Source organism: Equus quagga, chromosome 12, assembly GCF_021613505.1.
Source record: "Equus quagga isolate Etosha38 chromosome 12, UCLA_HA_Equagga_1.0, whole genome shotgun sequence".
NCBI classification, from domain to species: domain Eukaryota; kingdom Metazoa; phylum Chordata; class Mammalia; order Perissodactyla; family Equidae; genus Equus; species Equus quagga.
In genome coordinates this window covers 49,186,087-49,199,291 of record NC_060278.1, presented here as the reverse complement: position 1 = coordinate 49,199,291, position 13,205 = coordinate 49,186,087, and positions in this window count along the sequence as shown.

Below are 13,205 nucleotides of genomic sequence, written 5' to 3'. Positions count from 1 at the left end.
ATCAAAAAGGAGATACCACCACATACCCACCAGAAGGACGCAAGTAAGAAAGCCTGAGAATAATTCTCTCAGATGTAGACCCGTTAGAACGCTCATACACTCCAGTGAGAGTGTAAATTTGTACAGCTACTTTGGAAAATTCTTTGATATTATACTATACATGTGATCAAACTCATATCCTCTCACCCAACAATTTCATCTGAAGTTTATACTCAACAATGATGTCTGCAAGAATGCACCAAAGATATGCACAGGAATTATTATAGTACCATTCTTTTTAACAGCTCCAAACTTAGAAATAACACAAACGTTCATTAACAGTAATATGTGTAAGTTTTAAAATTTTCAAACAAATATTACATAGCAATGAAAATGAATGAACTATAACTTCAAGCTATAGCATGGGCAAATTTCATAAATACAATATTGATCATAAGAAATAAGACACAAATAAATGAGTACTATATGATTCATTTATTTGAAGTTCAAAAGAGGGGAGAAGAGAAGCATTTAGAGGGGGAATATGGGGGGCAGGGAGCTTCTGCAGTGCTGGTCATCTTTTATTTCCTGACCTGGGTATTGGTTATACAGGTGCATTCACATTCTAATAAGTTATTGACCGCACACTTATGATTTGTGGACTCATTTATGTATATTAAACTTCCATTAAAATGTTTTAAAAGAAATGTCTTTAAGGCAAAAATATTACAGGGAATAAGATGGTTAGCAAAAATGACAGTAATGCACTGAATTGTGTCCCCCCCAAATTCACATGTTGAAGCTCTACCCCCAGGACTCTATTTGGAGATAGGGCCTTTTTCTTTTTTTAGGTGAAGAAGATTAGCCCTCAGCTAACATCTGCTGCCAATCCTCCTCTTTTTTTTACTGAGGAAGACTGCCCCTGAGCTCACATTTATGGCCATCTTCCTCTATGTTTGGGACGCCTACCACAGCATGGCGTGCCAAACGGTGCCATGTTCACACCCCAGATCCGAACCTGCGAACCCTGGGCCGCCGAAGCAGAGTGTGCCAACTTAACCACTGTGCCACCGCACCGGTCCTGAAGATGGGGCCTTTAAAGAGGCACTTAAGGTTAAATGAGGTCATAAGGACTGGGTCCTAATCCAATCTAACTGTTGTCCTTATAAGAAGAGGAAGAGACATCAGGGATGTGCCTAGACGGAGGAAAGGCCATGCGAGGACACAGCGAGAAGTTGTGGGAGCCAAGGAGAGAGGCTTGAGGAGAAATCAAACCTGCCAATACCTTGATCTTAGACTTCCAGCCTCCAGAACTGTGAAAATATATATGCGTGCGCTTTAAGTCACCCACTCTGGTGTTTTGTTATGGCAGCCCTAGCAAATTTGTATAATGACCAAAGGAAAAAATATGAATATGGTGTAAAAAGCATGCATATTGCTAAAATTTTAGATAGATAGATGATAGACAGATAGATGGATGGATGGATGGATGGACGGATAGCTGAATATATAGTATACTTCCACATATAGACAAAATGAAAACAAATAGATAACATTATCTAAAAATGTTATTCCTAAGAGAAGAAAATATATTTAATGTTGCAATAATAAAATAAACACGATCAAACAACTTAAAAAAAAAACACTTACCAACATGTCAGCCACTGTTCCAAGCTGTAAACACACATTACATCCTTGAATCTCACAAGGTCTCCATACAGTATGTGTTATTTTCATCCTATTTTATGGGTGAAAAGGGGAGACTCAGAGACGTTAACCAAGGCTTCATATCTATTGAGTGCTGAACCGGAAATTTCAGCTTAGGCAGCCTGACTCTAAAATCCACGTTGTGGACCGCTTGCATTGCGCTGGATGTGTAAGTATAAACAATGAAATCCCACTTTTTCACCTATCAGTTTATAGAGATTAAAACACACAGACAATGCCTGGTGTTGGCATTCTAATGCACTTTCAGCAGAAATATAAATTGATCTGAGCTTTTTAGAGAGCAATTAAACAATTTATATCAAGTCCTTTTTTTAATCACATAGACAAGAAACAATGTAAGGACAAGGATATTTATCACAGTGCTATGAATAGCAACAAAAATGTGATACAATGTAAATATTCATCACAGTAATTCCTTGTAGCTATTAAACGCGATGTAATTGATCTATATTTATTGACAAGAAAAGATATCCATGACTTACTGTTCCATGTCGTATTTTTTTTCATATCTTTCTTCTATTGTAGACACTACCTTTTTTTCTTTTTACAAAAACACTAAGGAAGCTTAAAAAAAGAATAAAAATTGCATTTGCCTCAGAAGGCAATTAGTTTATTCATTCATTCATTCATTCAAGAAATATTTACTGAATCTTCACTCTGTGTGAACCTTTTTCTAGATTTCAAGGACGCAGTGCTGAGAAAAAAATTCTCTCATGGAACTTTCACTTCAAAGATATTTAAATAGCACCTGAGTAACAATTTGGAATGGGTGTTTTTTAATGTAAATTCATTTTTAGTGATTGGACAAAAGAGCTTTGAAGTTCTTTCCACTCCTAGGCGTCTCTGAACCTATACTTTAAAAAAAGACACAATTTCAAGAATTAAATTTTCTTTTGCTGCTCCTTGAACTTTCAAAGGAAATTCATTTGTCAGGAAAAGAAATTGAGCTATGGTTTAACTATGAAGTTACAGCTTAAAAATATATTTTTAAGATAATCAAAGCTCGACAAGTAACTCAACCATTAATACGTAACTGTGAATAGGTAAATACATATTTATTAAATATATATTATTTATAACACACACACACATATATACGTATATATGATATTATTTTTTTCCAAAACGAGCCAGAAGGAGAAAATTGCTAGGTAATAAAAGAAGTACGTCCTGCGCCATAATTTTGGAACCATTCATCTTTTAGAAAAGGCTAAGTAAATCTTAGTTTAGGATTATAATAAATAATAGGGTAGTTGGAATGTCAGGAAAGTAATCAGTGTTCACAAGGTCCTTTGGCATTAATTTATCACCTTAACATGAGTTCCTATTTTTTTCATCTTTTTCTTTTGCCTTTTTAAAGCTCTGATTGGTTAATGCAAGAACAAGTCTGACTGCTTCTTAATAGGTTAAATAATAGCCAATCTTCTTAGTTCCCTAAAATATTTTAATACTGTTTCGGGGATGCATTTTAATTAAAATATTGATACCCCAATGTAATAATCTTTTAATGGCCATTATTCAGCATTGTTTTGACTAAGATATACATATAAAGATGAATTTTTTTTCCTACCTAATTTTCATTTATTCATTCATCTATTTAAAAACATTTATTGAATGCCTTGCATGTTCCAAGTATTTCTCTGGGCAAACAGATATGAACAAAACAAACACAATGTCTGCCATCATGGAGCTTTTGTGATAGTGGGAGAAACATGTAACAAACAAATAGAATTCTATTTGATATAATATATTTGACCAATCTAAATATAATAACTTCTATTGATTGATCATCTACTAGGAGGTAAGCACATTAAATTCATTATTTCACAATTTCTTATAAAACTTTGAGACAGGTGTTCTTGGGATAATACTCCTTTGTCCTCAGCAGCTCAGTAACCGATCCCAAGTCCACTGGCAGAACTGGTACTAAAACCAACTTCATCACACTCCAAATCTCAAACGCTTTCCACTATGCTATTATGCCTTTTATTTTTAAAATAAGCGAATTTTTGTACCTGAAATGTTCCTTATTAGACATGATGCTTTCATAGTCAGCTTGGGCTGTCATAAAAAAAATGCCCTAGATTGGGTGGCTTAGTGACCCAAGTTTATTTCTCACAGTCTTAGAGGCTGAAGGTCCCAGATCAGGGTGCCAGCATGGAAGGTTCTGGTAAGGTCCCTCTTCCAGGCTCTAGACAGCTGCCTTTTCACTGCACATGGCGCAGAAAGCATGAAAACTCCAGTCTCTTCCTCTTCGTAGAAAGACACCAATCCCATCAAGGAGCCTCCAGCCTCATGACGTCATCTAAACGTAACTACCTCCCACAGGCTCCACTTCCAGATACATCACATTGGAGGTTGGGGTTTCAACACGTGAATTTTGGGAGATGCAAACATTCAGTCAATAGCAGATCTATTCCTCGAGATACGTTAATAAAAAAGGAAAACTACCACCATTGTTTTTTCATTCTAATAAACAGGAATCATACTCATTTTAGAAAGACACAGGGGCTGGCCTGGTGGTGTGGTGGTTAAGTTCATGTGCTCCGCTTCAGCAGCCCAGGGTTCACTGGTTCGGATCCTGGGTGCAGACCCACACACCGCTCACCAAGTCATGCTGTGGCAGCATCCCACATAGAAGAACTAGAAGGACTTACAACTAGGATAGACAACTATGTACTGGGGCTTCAAGAAGAGAAAAAAAGAGGAAGATTGGCAACAGACGTTAGCTCAGGGCCAATCTTCCTCACCAAAAAAAAAGAAAAAGGAAAGACAAAGACACTAAAAATTAAATAAAAATTGTATACAATTTCATATCCCAGATATAGCTACTAATAGTTTAAGAGATAGATAGATTTATTAAAAGGAATTGGCTCATGCAATATGGAGGCTGAGAAGTTCCAAGATCTGCAGTTGATAAGCTGGAGATTGAAGAAAATTAATGTGTAGTTCCAGTCTGAGTCTGGAGGTCTGAGAACCAGAAGAGCTGGTGACATAAGTTCCAGTGTGAAAGTCAGCAGGCTCAAGACCTAAGAAGAGCCAATAATTCAGTTTGAGTCTGAAGGCCAGAAAAGACTCACGTTCCAGTTCAAAGCAGTCAGGCAGGAGGAGTTCCCTCTTACTCATGTGAGCATCTGTCTTTTTGTTCTATTCAGGCCTTCAACTGATTTGACGAGGCCCACCCACAATAGGGAAGGCAATCTGCTTTACTCAGTCTGCCCATTCAAATGTTACTCTCACCCAAATACAACCTCACAGAAACACCCAGAATAAATTTAGTCCAAATATCTGGGCGCCCCATGGCCTAGTCAAGTTGACACATAGAATTAACCATCACAGCCATTCTTGGTTTACTACTTGAGTGAAAAGCTGACGAAAGATCAAACCTAACTTTTGCATTTATCAAAAAGACATTGTGGATCTTGGCATTGTGAGTACAAAAGCTAGATTTCAGGAGTTTATAGCTGATCAGGAGGCCAAGCAATGGAGATAGCAAGCACTGACAATTCAAGAAGTTTGGCAGGAAAAGAGAGGAGAGAAACAGGTGGTAACCAGAAGAGAATGTGGGGTCAAGAGAAGATGAGGTTGTTTATGTTTACCTGTTTTGTTTTTTTTACAATGGAAGGAGACTTACACATGCTCAAATGCTGATGGCAAGTGTCAAGTAAAAATAGAAAGAGGTCGAATATTCAGCATGGATGAGTATTCAGGGTCATCCATGTAATGAAGATTTTGATATATGCAAAATGGGTGGGATTAAAATTCACGGGGGAGGGACTTGCCTGAAACAGGAGCGTGAACACCTATTTCATGTTACCAGGGTGGAGAGAGTAAAGATAATACACAAACAGGCACATTTGCGTGCTTGATGTTGGGAAATTGAGACAATTTCTGTTCAGTGGCTTCAGCTCTGTGAACTGAGATGTGGAGTCCTCACTGAAAATAAATTTCCCTGCGGCTCTATATGATTGTAAGTAGCACAGCTGGAAACAAAAATGCCTGATTGTAAATAAATATGTATAGGAATCTTTACTCAACATTGTGATGATAACTGAAATACCGGGATCATAGTGAAAGTCTGTATTAAAAAAGGGGCCAGCCCCGTGGCTGCATGATTAAGTTCGTACGCTCGGCTTCAGTAGCCCAGGGTTTTCCCAGTTCGGATCCTGGGCGCAGACATGGCACTGCTCATCAGGCCATGCTGAGGTGGCATCCGACATGTCACAACTAGAAGGACCCACAACCAAAAAAAATATACAACTATGTACTTGGGGGATTTAGGGAGAAAGAAAAATAAAAAGTAAATATTTAAAAGAAAAAAGTTTACATAAACTATAGCACATTATGTCAAGAAATATAAAGCTACTATAATGAATGAGGTCGAGCTATAAGAGTAGATTTAGAAAGATTTTGATGGTGTACTGCTGAGTGAGAAAAGAGAGCTGGACAGGCCTATTTGATCTTTCCTTTTTGATTAAGTAAATAGTGGCAAAGAACTATGTTCACACAGGCGTATGTGTGTGTGTGTATTTTCTGTGCACTATAACATGAAACCAGAGAAAAGAGAATGTAGGAAAAAGAAATACACACGAGGTTGTTAACACTGGTCACCTTGCAGATACGAATTGAGGGGAGAGGAGCAGGTGAAGTGGTCGAGGATTGGAGGAGTGAAGGAAAATAGGGAAAAACAAAAAGTGCTTTAAGGGGAAAATACGTGATGATAACCCACTTGTGCTAGATCTTTCACATACTTCCATATGCTTCCAGGTACATTGCAGGTATGTCACAAATGTGCTGAAATATGTTAGCATTTTCTTTCAAACTTCAATGTTTTGTTTATTTCATCATAGAAATATATTATTCTTTATATGAAGTGAAAACAATCTATGAACCCATTCCATTGTGGAAAATGGAAATCAACGCTTGTTCCCAGTATATGAAGGCCATTAATTGGTGTAACTCATCTGTTACTCTTAATAATTATAGTATTCGTCTGTTGATTTCCTTGGGTTTTCTAGTATCTTGAGACAATCACAGAGTCTGCAAAAGAAATGATGATTTTATGTGCTATTTTGCTCTTTTATTTCTATTTCTTCTCTTACTGTAATGATTAGAACACTCAACATCACTGCTACGTGACAGGAAGGATAGCAATCATGCTTAAGTTGCGATTTTAACAGGAATGCTTTAGGAGTGAATGTTAAAGCTTTAGGAGTTCATATTGCAAAGACTTGGATGTTGGTTTGAGAGAAATCTCGCTATCTCCTATTCCTAGTATAGGAAGAGCTACCCAGAATAAATGCTGTATTTTAACCATTATCAGACTTTTTGGTTTGATCTATTAATATATTGATAGGTTTCCAAATATTGAATAATTGCGACATTTCTAGAACAAAACACACATTATCTTGGATTATTTTTTTAATCTACTGTTGAACTGTTCTTATTTATATTTAATTTAGCATTTATGCAAAAGTGAGATGGACAAGTTCATTGCAAACTTTGGCATATTAAAAATATCAATGTTTGTGATTTACTCCATACAAAGGAAGGCAAATAGATTGCATAATCCTTTTCTGCATTGCCTGATCTAAATAAAGGGGATGAACTGATTCATCGTTTTGCTCATATGAATGCACGTCTCCGGTGTCATTAGTAACCTCTGACATTGTATTTTCCTTGACATTTCATTAATGTGATGTAGATTAATGCCACTGTTTTCATGTTCAAAAGACAACACTTGTTAAAGCAATAAAGTGCAGGTTTTTTATTTTAATGATTCTAAGTGATTTAAATGTTTTCGACTTCCCACGTTGTTTAAGACACAAACAACGTACATATTCTAGGAGTTCAACACAGTGGAAAAGGTATAAACTATAGGTTGAGTAAATAAATCTGCCGTCAAAAGCCCTAGTAAGGAGCAAATAGAACTAACAAGGCAGAGATATAGATTCCAGAAAGAGTGTACTTATCTTTTCTTTGTGAATTGCATCAAAAGATGGTTTTTTCAAAGTTTACCATACATAATTCTCAGTTAGTGTAAGTTTGCAGTACAAGTATCACATTTGCACGGGTTCTCTTTATGAAGAAAGGAGATATTTAAAATAGTTTTGGTGTAAGCATATAATGTTTAGTAATACACTGTAAGAGAAAAGTACACCATAATCTTTAATAAAGATGTATTCTAAGCAGTTGTTTTCAGATTGAATGTGGTCGTCAGCCTAGGGCTGTGATTGGGTCAGAAGACTCAAGTGGGTAGAATACAATCTATTAAATCTATGCCACTTTGAGGTGTCAGTCCTGCTCATTTGAAATGGAGTTTTCTAATAAAATTAATTTTCTGGTAGCCATTTGCGTATACCTTCAGATTCTTCTATACAAAGAACCCAGATATATCAAGCAGATACATACAAACTTTGAAGTTCAAAAAATGGAGAAAAAGTGTTTTCTGTTGAAGTTGATGTTTAGATCATTTTCATTTTAAAATAATTTTTTATTATTGTCTTATTTCTAATGCCTACATGGGGCTGATGAAGAGGTCTTATATTCAGGTGTTCTTCTTTTATTGAAGTTTTTTTTTCCAGTTATCCCCAAAGTTGAAACATCTATATGCTTATGACTCCAAAATTTTTATCTCATATTCTAGCTTTTCTCCCTGCCCTTTACCCATATACCCAACTACCGTTTTCCTAAAAAAATCTCCACTTGAATGTCTCATAATTATGTCAGATTTAAGAAGTTCACTTTAACTTGATTTGTTCCCTTAAACTTGTGCACCTTCCAATAAACAGCACTGATTTTTATTCTCTGGTCTTTCTCACTTCTTTCCATATTTAATATATCATGAAGTCACTTTGCTTCTACTCTCTAAATGTTTCTCTAATATGCTCACCTTTCTCCATCTCCACACTCATCACATTAATCCGAATCACTTTCAGCTTTTACTTGGACTAGTGCAATATCACCCTTACTGGTCTCCAAGATTTTACCCTTGACCACCTATGATCTATTCCACAAACAAATGAAATTTAAGGCAATCTTTATAAACATATCAAAACAGCACAACTAAGTTGCAAAATTTTACTCACCTGCTTAAAAATCATCATTAATATCCTAATACACTTTTAATGAATTCTAAGCTTCCTTAAAAGCCTACAATGTTCTGAAAGATATGGAATCTATTTTTCCACCTTCTTTTTACTTCTTACACTGATTTTCCCAGTGACTAAGCTCCATTCCCATTGGCATTTCCTTTTGCAATGTGAATAAGCTCTTGGGCCCAGCCATCTCTCTGGATTCTCTCCTAGCTGCTCCTTTCCATTCTTCAGGTAGCAACTTAAACGTCATCTTCTCAAAAAGGTGACCCATGAGCTCTCTCCTAAAAGCATATTTAATCCCTGTTATGTTCTGTCTTCTGTAACATTCAAGAATATGGCAATCATAGCAGATAATCAAGTTTGTTGCTTATATTTGACTTATCACAATTTATTATTACAGATTTTATATTTACTTATCTATCTGCATTGGACGTTGTCTTTTTGATATAAGCAAGCTGTAAAAACTAGACAAGCTAGGCTAAGTGGAGAAAAATGTTAGTTTTGGAAATATAGACCTAGATATATCTTTATATATCTATATAAAGATGTAATCTTTAGTCTGTGGGAATAATTCTATTAGTAAATGCCTTAAAAATTGTAAGAACAACTCTAAAGTTCTATGTAATGAATAAGTATTTGTGCCAAAGTCAATTCCTCCTTGGAAAAATAATCTTATTGTTTCAAAATGTATTACGTGTTTTCTAGAAGATTAAGACCAAAATAAAATGAATTCTAATATTGAAATAAATTTCCACACAACTATCCTGTTGCTTAATAGAACGAAAAAGAAAATTAGTGTTTGCATAATATAAAATATAATCATAAGTTTCTCTTTTTGTGTGGCTGAATTTCATCTTAATTAGTTCGTTCCTGTTAGGCACATGGAATATGCCTTTTCTTTTCATTCAAAAGAAATTAAAATATTCCATCAGGTTCCTTCATTTATTTTATCTCATCTGTAATTTTGGTTAAGAAAAAATTACATCTCATAGAAGAAGTGCAAATAAAATATGACCCATTATAGTCATATTCACCTCTAATTTCTCTATTCTCTTTTGTAGAATAAAATATTAAATATTAAAGTAAAATCTTATTGAAAAATAACATAAAGATAAAAAAATGACCAAATTCCAAGTGTTCAATACCATGAATTTTCACAACATAAAATTTACCAAGCAGGAAATTTTGAAAAACAGCATATTATCAGCAGAGATGAAGCCTCATCATATATACTTCCAGCCACTAACCCCCACCCAAAGGTAAAAATTAACTTTGCTCATATATCACCAACAATTAGTTTTATGTTTTTGAAATTTCTGTAAATAGAATCATGCAGAATAACTTATTTTGCATCTAGCTACTTTCTCCTAGTATTATGTTTGTGATATTTATCCATGTTTTGTGTAGCTTTAATATATTAGTTTTCATTGTTCCATAATACTACATTGTATAAATATACTGCAAATTATTTATGCATTTGACCTCTGATGGACATGTAGAGTATTTCCATCTTTGTCTCTTATAAATAGTGGTGCTATGAATATCCTTGTACATCACTCTTCTTTCTTCCTCTATTTTATGTGGGATGCCACCACAGCATGATTTGACGAGTGTTGCTAGGTCCACACCAGGGATTCAAAGCTGTGAACCCCAGGCCACTGCAGTGGAGTCTGTGAACTTAACCACAGTGCAACTGGGCCAGCCTCTGTCGTACATCACATTTCATGTACATTATGTTAGGATTTCTATTGGCTATACACCTAGGAGTAGAATTGTAGGTTCAAAAGGTACACAAGGGTTCAACTTTAGAAGATACTGCCAGGTTTCAAAATTGGATGTATCTGTTTACGTTTCAATTATCAGTGTATTAAAATTCCACTTGCTCCATTTGAGATTATGTCTCGTTAGGTTCACCATGCTGGTGGATATGTAGTAATTCTTATGATTTTTATTTGCATTTCCCTGATTCTTGATTAGGAATAGTTACTAAAAGTTACTAATAATAACTTTTAAGATGGTCATTGGCCGTTTGGCTTTCATTGGCATGACATGAAGTATTTCTTCAAGTCTGTCTTTTTCTAGCTGATGATTTTTTATTGACTTGTACGAGTTCTTTAAATATATGTTCTTTGTAGGATATATGTATTACAAATATCTTCTCCATTTTATAATTTTCCTTTTTTTCTCCCTTAACGGTGTCCATTGAAGAAGGGAAGTTTGTTTTTGTTTTTTCTCCTTAACGTTGAATTCATGTATAAGGTACATGTAGAAAAGGGCACTAGCGTAAAAATCAAGATCAATATATTTTCACAGAATGAACACCCTCATGTGACAATCAAGATCAAGAAATCGAAAAAGACCAACACTTTAGAAAGCTCCCTTCTGCTTCCTTCCAGTCATGAACCCCAGACTCTACCTGCCTACTCGCTCAACTTCTTATAGGGTTGATTAGTTTTGTCTGATTTTACAAGAATTTCTTAATTTTAATGAAACTTAGTTGATCAATTTTCCCTTAATGGGTAGTACTTTTGTGCCCTGCTTAAGAAATCTCTGCCAACTCTCAAGTCATAAAAATACTATCCTGTAATTTCTTCTAGAAGTCTTATTATTTTATCTTCACATGAAATCCACAATTCATCTGAAGTTGCATTTTGTATATGATGTGGCAAAGGTCAAGATTTATTTTCTTTTTATATGATTATCCAATTAACTAAGAATCATCTATGGGGAAGTTCATCCTTTTTCCATTGTACAATATACATCTGAAATATAAATCAAATAACCTTATGAGTGAGCAGGTTTTTGGCATCTCCATTCTGTTCGGTTAAATGTTTGTCCATTCTTGCATCAATATCTCACTGTTTTAATTGTAGTAGCTTTGTATTGTCTTGCTATCTGATAGTGTACATCCTCTAGCTTTATTCTTGTTCAAGATTACCTTAACTATTCTTGATCCTTCGCATTTACATGCAGATTTTAAAATAATCTTGTTAATTCTCACAAAAATCTTGCTGGTAATTTATTATTAGGTTTTCTGTGAAGTCATACTTTATTATCACTTTTATTGGTCAAGGTTCCCAGAGAAACAGAACAAATATGATGTGTATATACATCTACATATACATATGTATATAAAGATGTATACATATGTATAGAGAGAGAGAGATTTTAAGGAATTAGCTCACGTGAGCTACTGGAGCTGTGGAGGTCGGCAAGTCCAAGTCCAGTGGCAAACTGGAGATCCAGGAAAGAGTTGATACTGCAGCTTGAGTCCAAAGACAGTCTGCTGGCACAATTGCTTTTCCTTGGGAGAGGTCAGTATTTTTTCTCCTAAGGCCTTCAACTGATTGGATGAGGCCCATCCACACTATGGAGGATAATCTACTTTGTTCCAAAGTTATTGATTTAAATGTTAATCTCATCTAAAAAATGCCTTCATGGAAACATCCAGACCAATGTTTGACCACTGTTTCGTGCTGTGTCCCAGTCAAGTTGAGACACAACATAAAGCAGCACAAGTTCACTCTTTGTCAACTTGGCACCCATACACATCTCCTTAAACTATACCTGATCTCCAAATAAAGACAATAACACGTCATACTTCTGCCTAATGTGATACAATTATCCTGCGTAAAACCCTAACATACTAACCCTTTCCCCAGAAGTGAATGCAAAGTCTTTGGGTGATGTTCACTCTTCATTTTGATATCCTGTGCCTTAAGTACTATGACGTAAAGTTAGGAATACTTAAATACTACAACATAAAGTCAATACATCTTATGTTATATAGTAAGAGGATGAGAGTGGGAAACAAACAAAGACATTTGCTTGATGCACATACACACATTTATAACAAAACAAGGATGAAATTCTCATGACAATTACAGTCCTTGTTTTTTTAACTGGTCATGTGGTTGTAGCTGATACTTATAGCAACCTCCTTCCACGACCCATTCTGTGTTCTCTTTGCCGTCAGCAAGCACTTTAGCTTGTTGTTGTACTTAACATGTATTTTCTAGGTATCTTTTCATAATCATTTCTAAATTGATTCTTCTGTAGTCAGAGAATATGCTGAATGATTTCCATCGCTTGAAATGACTTGAGTCTTCTTTTATAGTCCAGCAAGTGTTCAGTTTTAGTAAACATTCTGCGGACACTTGAACAGAAGGAGTATTCTGTCATTGAGGGGGGTGGTGTTCTACATATGTCAGTTCAGTTGGGTTTGTTAATTGTTTAGTTCAGACTTTGTATATACTTATTTTTCCGTTTGTTCTGAGCAGGGTGAGTTAAACGTCTCTCATCTTGATTGTAGGTTTGTCTATTTTCCTTTTCATTCTGTTTTTGCTTTATATATATTGAAACTCTATTATTAGGTACATGTGAATTTAGAATTTTTATCTC